At 35.5% G+C, this 12,500-nt stretch overlaps 1 long non-coding RNA gene across 1 annotated transcript in view; it reads left to right on the top strand.

Moving 5' to 3' along the window:
• The window catches only part of LOC135198342 (uncharacterized), a 296,273-nt gene extending 287,324 nt beyond the window's left edge, over positions 1-8,949 (top strand). Inside the window, exon 3 of the long non-coding RNA XR_010310755.1 lies at positions 8,881-8,949. This is a non-coding gene — a long non-coding RNA (uncharacterized LOC135198342). The remainder of the gene's footprint in view (positions 1-8,880) is intronic.
• Positions 8,950-12,500: the final 3,551 nt, after the last annotated feature.

The raw sequence follows: 12,500 nt of genomic DNA, 5'->3' as shown, positions 1-12,500 counted from the left end.
CAATTACCGTTTTCTCCCTTACCTTACTCCATCTACCTCAACCTTTGACCTGATCCACACCTCTCTCTCTCTCTCTCTCTCTCTCTCTCTCTGTCCAACGGCTCCAGCCATACACAACCCTACCCCCCTGGGTACCGAACAAACCCCATTTCTACCCCTCCCCCACCCCGGTTCCGTTTTAAAAGCTTTTCAGGATCAAACAAAGTACCTTGAAGGTTACGCTGCACCTATGGGGCGAATTTGAGACTGGCCCCCTCTCTCTCTCTCTCTCTCTCTCTCTCTCTCTCTCTCTCTCTCTCTCTCTATAGGTCAAGAAATCACGACGGAGACCTTGCCTAAGATAAATTAAGGATCACTGCTGGTTGCGTGTTCCAAAGACTACTTAAGTGATGAGGGAACACAGAGGAAGGTTTGGCATTCCTCATTCTGGAAGTCAGTATCAAGAGAGCAGGTAATACTTGTTAGCTAACATTTAATGGATATATATATATATATATATATCATATATATAATATATATTATATATATATATATATATATATCGTATATTGATGTATATATAATATATATATATATATATATATATATATATATATATATATATAGTATACATACATACATCATATTATATATATATATAATATATATAAATATATATATATATATATATATACATATATATATATATATATATATATATATTATATATATATATATATATATCAATTGAAACCAGCAGGGATGCGCCATGGACATATCAGTAAGGTCACCAACGCCAAAACCCGGAACACTTAAAAAACAATGGCTATCCGTTGAATTACGTGAATACATATATTGGTAAACAACTTTCAAAATTATATGTAAAACAAACAACCTGAAACTACCGCTAACGCAAAGAAACCTGTTATTTGTCTACCTTTAGCTTTTACTGGAACTCATAGTTTACGATCTAAAAAAAGCAATCAATTTCTATTTGGTCTATTGGTTACCCTCAGCTAGATATCAAATATATTTTACTTTACAAAATAAATTAGGAAATTTCTTTTAATTAAAGACTATACCAACAAGCCTTCAGTCCAACCTGATCTATAAATGGCAGTGCTGTGGTTGTGATGCCACTTACGATGGAAAAACTACCAGATCAGCTTGGATGAGATGGTTTGAAGACCTTGGTAGGTCATTTCGTACAGGCAAGTATCTTTCAAGACCTGATGTATTGATTGATTGTGTATTATATCTGCGTCACAACATTCTGGGTAATTGACACCACAAATAATATAAAAAAACTACATTTTGATAAATTTAGATAATAAAATCTATCTATATATTATATAAAAATTTTGTTCATATATAAAAGTTCTTACATAGACAATTTATGTATAATTTAAATTTGGTTAAGGAGGCCAGCCTCCCTCATAAAAATATATAACTTCTATATTACAATCCTTTTCCAAGAATTGTAGCTAGGATAAAATTACCTACTCTGTCACGACCCCAAGACATGAAACTATGTCTCAAATTCCCAAGTCTGGGACATTCAACCAGCAAAATGTCTCACAGTCAAGGGCACAGTACAGTTCTCGCAAAACGGAGGATTTTCACGAGACATCAAGAACCCATGGGTGAGTCTTGTATGTCAATCCTCAATCTGCACAACATCGTTTCTTGTCTCCTTGGCATATATGGATATGACCAAGGAGACACTGAAGAGTGATACTACCGCATTTTTTGATTGTTTAAAATATCCTCCCACTGGGACTGCCAACATTTTTTAATTCTCTGACCTACTAGAGGATACAAATCCCGATATGGTAGTAGGCATCTTGTGGGTTCTGGGGAGCTGACCGCAGACTTTGCAAGTTGGTCAGCTTTCTCATTCCCAGCCACCCCAACATGAGAAGGCACCCAACAGAACTTTATTTCTTTTCCTCTTCTTTTTAGTAAAAGCAGCCATTCCAATATATCTAAAATCAGAGGGTTTAAAGAAAAGGTTAAAAGATTCCAGTGACTGAAGAACACTTCTTGAGTCACAATATATAATAAAATTACTTTACATCCGAATTAAAACTTCCTTTAAAGCCTTTAAAATTCCATATAACTCTGCTGTAAAAATTGATGCAACAGATGATAACCTGCCACTCCTCTCTACATCAGGGAAGACTACACCAAAGCCGACGCCAGCATCTGACTTTGAGCCATCCGTGAAAACTGCAGTGGAGTCGTCATGTTGCAAGGAATGTTCTAAAAATATTGACCGCGTGCCTCACTGGACAATTCTGTTTTGGTAAAATTGAAATATCTGCAGAATTTTAAACCTCTGGGAAGTTCCGGAGGGGGGACTAACTGAATATTTTGCTGGTAAAATCTCGACCCTTGGCATGTTTAATTCACGAACAATGGTATTGACTCTAAAAGCGAATGGATGAGGTTGCTTGGGGTGATTTTCATAAAACTGCCAATGCCTTTCATTTCTCATACAAATGCTGGTTAAAGACTTAGGTAGCCTCTGGAATCTATACCAGCTCCGAACCAGCAGACGCTTGTAATGAAGATCCAGTGGCACCTCATCAGCATCTACAAGCATGCTCTCGGTGGGAGATGATTTAAATGCTCCAGTACACAACCGTATTCCTCCATGATGAATTGAGTTGAGCATTTTAAGGCTATTTGGCTTTGCAGAAGTGTACACCTCACATCCATAACTTAATTTTGAAAAGACCAAGGCTTTATATAATCTCAACTATGAGTTCGGCGGTCTTGCACCCCACGAAGTGTGAGACACGACTTTCAGCAAATTCATTGCTTTTAAGCATTTTGCCTTAATATATTTCAGATGTGGAATCCAGGTCAGCTTGCTATCAAAAATCAAGCCAAGAAACCTTGTTTCACCAACACATGGAATTCTCTGCCTATGAATGAATAGATCTGGATCAGGGTGGATTCCCCTTATACGACAAAAGTGCATAGTTACAGTTTTTACTGGCGGAAATCTAAAACCATTAACCTCAGCCCACTTTATTATATTATCAATGCAGAGCTGAAGGCGGCGTTCAGCCACTGCCATCCTTGATGCTGCAAAGGAAATCGATAGGTCATCAACAAAAAGGGTATATGTATATCTGGGGGAATTATTTTAGAAAACCCCATTGATTACCAAGGCAAACAAGGTTACACTTAAAACACTTCCTTGTGGTACTCCTTCTTCCTGATTGAATACATCTGACATTATTGCTCCAACCTGAACCTGAAATATCCTATTTTTTAAAAAAGCCTTAATAAACATGGGCAAATTGCCTCTCAGGTTACATTCATAAAGGACCCTCAAAATGCCATATCTCCATGTTGTATCATAAGCCTTCTCTAGTCAAAGAAAACAGTGATGTGATGTTGCTTGTTGGCAAAAGCTTCACATATTGAAGATTCCATTCGTACCAATACATCAGTTGTGGAGTGCATACTCCGAAAACCACACTGAGCAGGCGACAGATATTTACCTCTTTCCAAGTACCACATTCAAAATCGTGGTGTTCACCATTTTTTCCATGATCTTACACAAACAAGAAGTTAATGCGATAGGACGATAATTTTCTGTCTTGAATGATCTTTTCCAGGTTTCACAAATGGCAGCAATTTCAACTTCTCCCAAAGCTTGGGGAAGATATGTTCTCTGTAAATTCTGTTAATTAGGCTTAATATGAAAGTCTGGTATTTTTCAGGGGTATGCTTAATCATTGAATATGTTATAATCGTCCAGTCCAGGAGCTGATTCATTACATTTATTCAAGGCTGATTCAAATTCTCTAATAGTAAAAGGAGCATTGTATTGCTCATGTCTTAAGGTATTAAAATCAATTTCGACCTGTTCTATTATCCGTCTTTGAGCTGAATAGGGTCTATCATCATTTTTCTTTGCAACATTAGCAAAATGATTAGCAAAACTCATTTGCCACTAACTGGGGGTCTGCTACCTCACAACCATTCACCTTGATAACGGGAGGTTGACAAGGAGTAAACTTGCCTGCTATTTTTCTAACTCTCTTCCAAACTAGAGTCAGAGGAGTTTTCGAATTTAGTGAAGATATGAATATCGTCCAAGATTCTTTTCGTGCTTTTTTGATTTCCATGCGAAAATGAGCTCTCGCTTTTCGAAATTCTACACGATAATACTCACATTTTCGTCTGCGGTATCTGGTGAAGGCAGATCTCATATTTCTATGAGTTTCCTGGCATTTACGTGTCCACCAGGGAACTGGTCGGCGGACAAATTTGCCCGAAGTCCTAGGTATAGATTGAAGACCAGCTGAGAACATCATTGTATTCAAAAAGTCAAGAGCGTCATCTACAAAGGGAAAGTCATCAGCAGAGTCATCTATTGAGCTGTGCTCCTGGAATGTTGACCATCAACTTTACCAATGTTTTTCCATTTGGGTAGCCTTGAAAGATGGAGGACTTGATGCTACACTCAACCACTATCGGAAAATGGTCACTGGTAAATCTATCATTTATAGTTCTCCAATTAAAGTCAATAATACAGTCATCACTACATATAGATAAATCAATTGCTGATAACGTGCCTGTTTGAACATGAAAATGCGTAGACTCCCCAGAGTTGAGGATCCCAACATTTTCATCTTCTATGATGGAACCTAAACACCTTCCTCTTTGATTGGTGATGATGTCACCCCAAAGAGGATTTCTGCTATTCATATCTCCCAAATAACAAAAGGGCGTGGTAACTGTTGAATAAGAGATTTAATTCATTGATGGGGAAGGCTTCATTAGGTGGTAGATAAAGAGAGCATATTGTATATTTTCTTTGCAAGTGGATCTGCACACCTATCACTTGCAATGCTGATTGGATACTGATAGGATTTTGTGGGTGTCATTTCGAACATACAAAGCGACACCACCATGGCTTCCAATATTCAAATTATAAGTGGAGTGATAGGATGTATACCTCTCGTGGGCTGGGGCACATATTATTACCAATCATTGTCTCCTGCAGAGCTATACAAACAGGAGACACTTCTGATATGAGCAGCCTTAATTCTTCCCATTTAGCTCTTAATCCCTGACAGTTCCACTGTAGAAAATGATGAATTTACTTCCCTTTAGAGGCTGTTAAATTAGAGCCTCTTTTAAGAGCTTTCAGCTTACTGACTTGCTCCTTATTCTGGAAGGAGACCGATTATTTATGGCTGCCTTCCTTTTCAGAGGGTTATCGGTCTCAGGAACACCAGACAAAGCTGATGCTGCCTGAGAGGGGTGTGAAGGTTGGACATTGGTGCATTCTCCAAAGGATCAGAAGCACCATTTAAAGCTGGTACAGCCTCCAGTGAGGTGGACGTGCCAGGTACACCTGGCACAGCCTCCAGAGAGGCAGGAGTCCCGAAAAACAGAAATCATTGGTTCTGCTTCCATAGAAGCAGAAGTGCCAGAAACCACTGGCACTGGCCTCCAAAGAGGCGGGAGTGCCAGAATCAACTGGCACTGCCTCCGAAAGAAGGGCAGGGGCCGCCAGGAATTACTGGCACTTGCCTCAGAAGAGGCGAAGGGGCGCCAGGAATTACTGGCGCGGCCTCCAAAGAGGCAGGAGCGCCAGAGTCACTGGCGCAGCCTCCGAAGAGGCATGAGCGCCAGCAATCACTGGCGCTGCCTCCAAAGAGGCACGAGTACAGGGTCGTAACTGGTGTTTTATTAACATTAGTTTTGGTGACATTGATATTTCTTCTTCGTTGGCAGCAACACTGGAAAAAGATATTCCTGGTCTAATGTACTGACTCAACACTCTCTCTTTTGCCTCTCCAAATGTGATACGTTCGGTCACCCTTAATGTCTGAATTTCTTTTTCCATGATGTATACATCGCAATTAAGTGAAGATGATGGATGATTTTCTCCACAATGCACACATCTGGCCTCCTTATTACATATGCCATGCTCTGGCTCACTGCATTTAACAACAAGTAGCAGGCTTGCCTTGTAATTTCTGTCTGCATGACCCAACATGTGTCCAAATTCTTGACAATAAAAACATCTCCTCGGTCTTGGGATATACTGTTTAACCTTAAAACGTAACCAGGCTGCTTTCACTATACTAGGCAATCGGGTGGAATTGAAAGTAACAATTAAATTGGGAAGTGGGACTAGGACTCCATTTATCTTCTCCATTCTTTCAATTCTTATTACCCCTTGATCCCTTAATTCCTCTACGAGCCTTTCCCTCAGAGTAAGTCACAAGCTGGGGTGCATATATCATGCCCTTGGAGTAATTCCAAAAAGCAGTACTGCACACTCTACTTTAACTCCTCCAGGTGAGATAATGTTTTTAGCTGTTCACTCTCTTTTGCCGAGGCAGATTCCACTGTCAGCTTCCTCGCCCCTCAGAAGAAATCTTAGGCTCTCGGCCACAGCACCTGACAATATCTTTATATACATTAAAAATGTCACAATCAGAGTCTTCCAAATTAAAAGTCAAATATTTATCATAAGAGTTTTCAAACATTCCGGGTCCTATTTCTGTAACTATATTTTTTACTAAATTTCCCCTTACTCCGTACTGGAGCATAGGGTTTCAGTGTGATTACACTGGAAGGTTTTTTGGAGTTTTCCAGAGGATGGTTGCCAGTGGAGGTTCCTGCAGTCATCAACTGTGCCGATTCATTACCATCAAAGGGTCCAGGGGTACTTGATTCTTTATTTGTATTATTAATAAAGATCAAAGTATTGGTAAAAAAAAAAAAAAAAAAAAAAAAAGATAAATAAACCTGAAAACCTTAAAAAGACATCATCAGCCTTTCATGAAGTTTATTCTTCCACTAATGGCACAAGTGAGAACTGACTCCCAAATGTCCGCGTCCCTATCCTACCCACAGGGGATGGCACACATGATTAGAGTGGCCCAAGTGTAAGCCAAACCCGCTTGATAGACTGAGAGTATTACCAGAATACAATCATCCCCACCCTAATCACATTATGGGCAAACCGGACAGAATGCCGAGAGTCCTATCCGCAAAACTAGACCCCCCTGGAATCCGTGTCCAGCCCTGCAAAAATAGTTCCGCCTGATATCACTCAGGTCCGAACATTTATCGAGCAGTTGATGGTCCTGCCACAGTTCCCACTATTTAGCTTCAGATATAAAACCCAGTCCCAGCTATGATATTTTTCTTTTCTGTTTACCAGGTCCAGTAAATTTTATCAAAGGTGGAAATTTCCACAATTAATCCAAAGGGGAAAAAAAGGAGAAAAAAAAATTACATGGAGGAGAAGGATGTAGTAAGAATGAAAATATTGCAGAAAGAAGGAAAAGTTCTGACTAATTTAGTTGGATCAGCAGCTGAGCCCCAAGGACAAGTGAAAAAAGGAACCCACCAGGCATCACGGCCACAGCTGCTGATCCCTAAGCCCCCTACCCAAACGTACGCCAAGGGGTCAGCATCTAGGGGGTTTCAAGACCTAGTTATAGTGCAATTAAGGGAACACAGCGAGGAGTCTGGTCCACCCTTTTCATATCGATGATTTTTCTATTTTAACGCCTCTGCCAGTTTGCTACAGACCTCGACATTTTAGAAGTTTTATATTCTGTTAAGATAAAGCCTTCCTTACTTTTGTGTTTTTAGTCTGCATCCTGCTGGTTTGTATATCGACTTAGTATATTTACTGTTCTTTTGTACCATCCGTTTTTGTGACTTAAATTTGCATTCTGCTTTATTTTATTTTATCGACTCAATTGTTTCATTTAGCCATTTTTTAATTTTTTAAAGTATTAGCTATCTTTTAACGTACTCTAGTAATTTTTATACGTGTATTTTATTACCGTGAATTTGATTGCAAGAATTATAATGTCATTCACTTTAATTTTCTAGGTTGATAACGAGTGATAGTACTATTCGAAACATGTTCCAATAAACATGTTTCGAATAGTACTATCACTCGTTATCAACCTAGAAAATTAAAGTTGTACAAAATGCTGTTCCGGGTTTTGGCCTTGGTGTCCTTACTGATATATATATATATATATATATATATATATATTATGATATATTATATATATACCATATATATTATATACACACACACACACACACACACACACACACACATATATATAATATATATATATATATTATATATATATATATATATATATATATATTTTAAATGTTGGCTAACAGGTATTACCTGCTCTCTCAGTAAATATATAAATAAATAACAAAATATAAAAAAATCACAGTTTTTAATCATTCTAACATTCGTACACATATAAGCATATATATATATATAATATATATATATATATATATATATATATATATATATATATATATATATATATATGTATGTATGTATGTATATATATATATATATATATATATAATATATATATATATATATATATATGGGTGTGTGCGTATGCGTGTACAAATCTAAATCTAGATTGATTTATATTTGTTATTTATTTATATATTTACTGATCTCTTCTTACTGTATTTTCTATTACCTTCTGTTACCTCTTTCAAATGAACACCATAATATTATCTGGAAATTTGAACTTCAAGTCAATGGATCCTGTAGGCTTGTTTCCATATAAATATGGCCCATCTTCTGAATATAATAATAATAATAATAATAATAATAATATAATAATAATAATAATAATAATAATGAACTAAGGAACCTCCGTGACGAGGCTATAATATTGACAATCAAAAGCCACAGTAGTGTTAAAATGTTGTATTTTTACCATTGTACAATAATATATTTTAACACTACTGTGGCTTTTGATTGTCAATAATAATAATAATAATAATAATAATAATAATAATAATAATAATAATAATGTGTTCTTGGTAACTGACAAAATTATTCTCTCGTTTCAGTTCAGTGTTTCGTGAACGAGGAATAGAGTGACGAAGTATGTATACCAAATGATGTATACCATTTATGTATGTATACTAGGTTTAATTATTAAGCCTCTTTTCTCTAACGTTATTTATTACTTCTTCATAGTATCTACTTATTCTTCTCCTTCTCCTCTTCTTGTTATTGTTCTTCTTCGTCTTCTTCTTTTTCTTCTTCTTCTTCTTCTTCTTCTTCTTCTTCTTCTGCTTTGGTTGTCAGTTATGTTTCCTTTAATCATTATCTACTTATCCTGGAATTATTTCTGAAACACGACATATCCAGCCCAAGTGATTAGATTTTCATGTTAACATTCAGTACTCCATTAATTATTCTTTCTGAATAAACATCTCCTGTCCTTCCTAACTTAAAAAAAACGCTAATTTCCATTATAATTTTTCTCTCCGTTTATCCCCTTTAACCTCTGTACAGGTGCACTCCTCCCTATACTGTGTGTTTGTTTTTTTTTTTATCTTTCCATCCGCCTGTGGTGTTTACACATGCTTCCCGGGCTTTGAATAATATCCTATTTCGAATATTAACGGTGTAATTAGCATACAGTAAATTATTAAAATACTTTTCAATTGCAAATGTACACCCGGATATCCTTTTATTTACCTAAAACTTACACATAGCGTAACTATTTAAAGCCCTGGACGCAGTGTTACCATGCGAAAACACCACAGTCGGATGGACAGATGGAAAAAAACAGAGTATAGTTACTTTTTTGTTTTTTACTCCTATTTGACATCCTTAGACACATCCACCCTTATCCTTAGAAGTCCTTCCTTCCTATTATTGTATCCTTTTGTCTTCTCTCTTTAAACACGAAGGTTCCTAGTTCTCTCTCTCTCTCTCTCTCTCTCTCTCTCTCTCTCTCTGTTTAATATCCTCAGACACCTCAAACCTCCTCAATCGGTATCCTACGGATCTGAAAGTCCTTCCTTTCTGTTATTCTTGTTTCCTTTTGGCTTCATCTCATAAACACTAAGAATCCTAGTTACTATTTTTAAGTCGCATCCTCCTCGCCCTTCTCACCTCCCTTGGGTGGGTCCCAATGCCCTTCCAGCCCTCAGTATCCAACTGATGTCCTAGGAGTCCTTCCCTCCTATTGTTTCCCTTCGTCTTTTACTCCTCTTAAACATTAGATCCTAGTTCTCATTTTTTAAAGTATTATTCTCGCATCCCCTCGCTCGCTTGGATGGGTTTCTCTCCCGCCCTTCCTAAGAACACACACTCACGCACGTACACACATACACACACACGCCGTCTCTCTCTCTCTTATATCCTTCTCGTGCTGATATCCCGATACAGACGAAGGCCAGGGCGGGGATTCAACAGCCCCTCCGCCGTCAGCTACGCGTGTGGGCTCGTGTTGCCTCCTCCAAGGGTGGGGAAGTTACGAGATTTTTTTTTTTTTTTTTTTTAATATTTCTTGGGTGGATGAGAGGTGTTTGTTAACGTTACTCAAATTATCGACGTCCTTATTCGGATTAGGATTTTTTCTTTTCTTCTGGTCGAGGTCTCGGTGATTGTAGATTTCGCCTCATATACCCAAAGTGGTTTTGCAACGAAATTATTATTAGCTAATAGCAGCAATTATTTAGACTTTTCACTTTAGATTTCTATATGTGCGAGACTACTACTTTAAAACATATGTTTGATAAGTAGACGTATTTATTAACATTGGATAATTAGTTTCAATTTGGTTTAGGTTTTAAATAAGAATTTTTGACGGGTTAACGGGAGGTTTCGACTGCAGGTTGAATGTCGTGGGTTTGAAATTTGATCAGAAAGTCCTATACTTAAATTAAAAGCTTAGCAAAAGTCGGTTAAGATTTTTCCTCACATCTTGTACTTTATAAATACATACATGCATACATACATATATACATACATACATACAAACATACATATATAAATACACATACATACATACAAACATACATATATAAATACACACACATATACATGTGTATATATATACATGTATATATGTGTGTATTTTTATAAATGTGGATTTAGTATCTCCAGAATAAGTAGCTTTATCAGGGGATACACGTTGTATCCCAATTCATTTTCAGTAAAACTAAACTCCCGAAACTGGTTCAAAATAGATCGTTATTGTTTTCCATGGTCGTGGATAAAGATGTGATAAATCTGCTTAAATATGTGGGAAAAAATAGCATGATTTAGGTGCTTACATTTTCATTCGATTTACTATCTGAAAGCAATTTTCTTTTTATTATGATTATTTTATTAATTTTTATGTATTTGTTAGCTTTTTCATTCATATTTTCTTTTCTAAGAACTTCAATCTTATTGATGTATTTCCTGTTACCTTCTGTTATTTCTTTCAAAATTTCTTTCAAATGAACGCCATATTGTTTGGAAGCTTGAATTTCAAGTCAGTTACCCTTGCGGGCTTGTTCCATATGAATAGTGTCCTTATTCTGAATAATAATAATAATAATAATAATAATAATAATAATAATAATAATAATAATAATAATAATAATAATAATAATTTTTATTAATTATTATTATTATTATTATTATTATTATTATCTAGGTACAAGATTCTCCATTCATTTCTTAATTTCGCAGCCATCGTGTGTGGTAGCCAGACCAGGCGATTTCTACAACTTTTACTCCGTCAGTCACAGAGAAGGTCATGCAAATGTAGGCAGCATCGAAAAATTAATTTCCAAATGATTTTCATTCATTATTCTCAACAGTATCAACCGTCATTATTCATATGAATATTCGATTTAAAATTAGTCAGCTAAGAATATTTCAAACCAGCTTTTTCATGTATACCTTAAAGTGTCAGAAAATGAGAATAGCAACTAACCTCATTTTCATTGTTTTTAACTTTTTTTTATTTTCATTGTTTCTTAACTTCTATTGTTATTTTTTTTTACTTCGTTGTCTTTTAATTTTAATCGTTTTCAACTTGAATTGTTTTTTAACTTTCATTGATTACAACTCATTTTTTCTCTTTCATTGTTTTAATTCATTTTCCTTTCATTGTTTTAACTCTTTCATCTTTCATTATTTTTAACATTCATTGCTGTTAACTCATTGTTTTTTACTTTCATTGTTTTTACCTTTAATTGTTTTTAACTTATTTTTTTCTTTCATTGTTTTTAACTCTTTATTTCTTTATATTTTTTAGCTTTCATTATTCTTAACTTGCATTGTTTCTAAATTTAATTATTTTTAACTTTCATTATTTTTAACTTTCATTGTTTTTAACTTTCATCTTTAACTAATTGTTTTTAACTTGAATTATTGTTAACTCCCATTGTTTATAACTTTTATTATTTTGAATATTCATTGTTTTGAACTGTAATTTTTTTAAATGTCATTATTTTAACTGTCATTGTTTCGTAACTCATTTATTTCACCTCCATTATTTTTTCAACTTTCGAACTTTCGTTCTTTTAACTCACTGTTTTTTAACCTTCAATATTTTAAACTTTTATTAGTTTCAACTAATTTTTTTTTAACTTTCAGTATTTTTAATTAACTTTTTCTTCTAACTCATTGATTTTGAACTTTCATTGTTTTTAACCAATTGTTTTTTTAACTTTCATTA

The sequence above is a fragment of the Macrobrachium nipponense genome, chromosome 22 (genome assembly GCF_015104395.2).
Source record: "Macrobrachium nipponense isolate FS-2020 chromosome 22, ASM1510439v2, whole genome shotgun sequence".
Taxonomy (NCBI): domain Eukaryota; kingdom Metazoa; phylum Arthropoda; class Malacostraca; order Decapoda; family Palaemonidae; genus Macrobrachium; species Macrobrachium nipponense.
The sequence above is the reverse complement of the archived record's forward strand: the minus strand, read 5'-3'. Positions and strand labels throughout refer to the sequence as shown.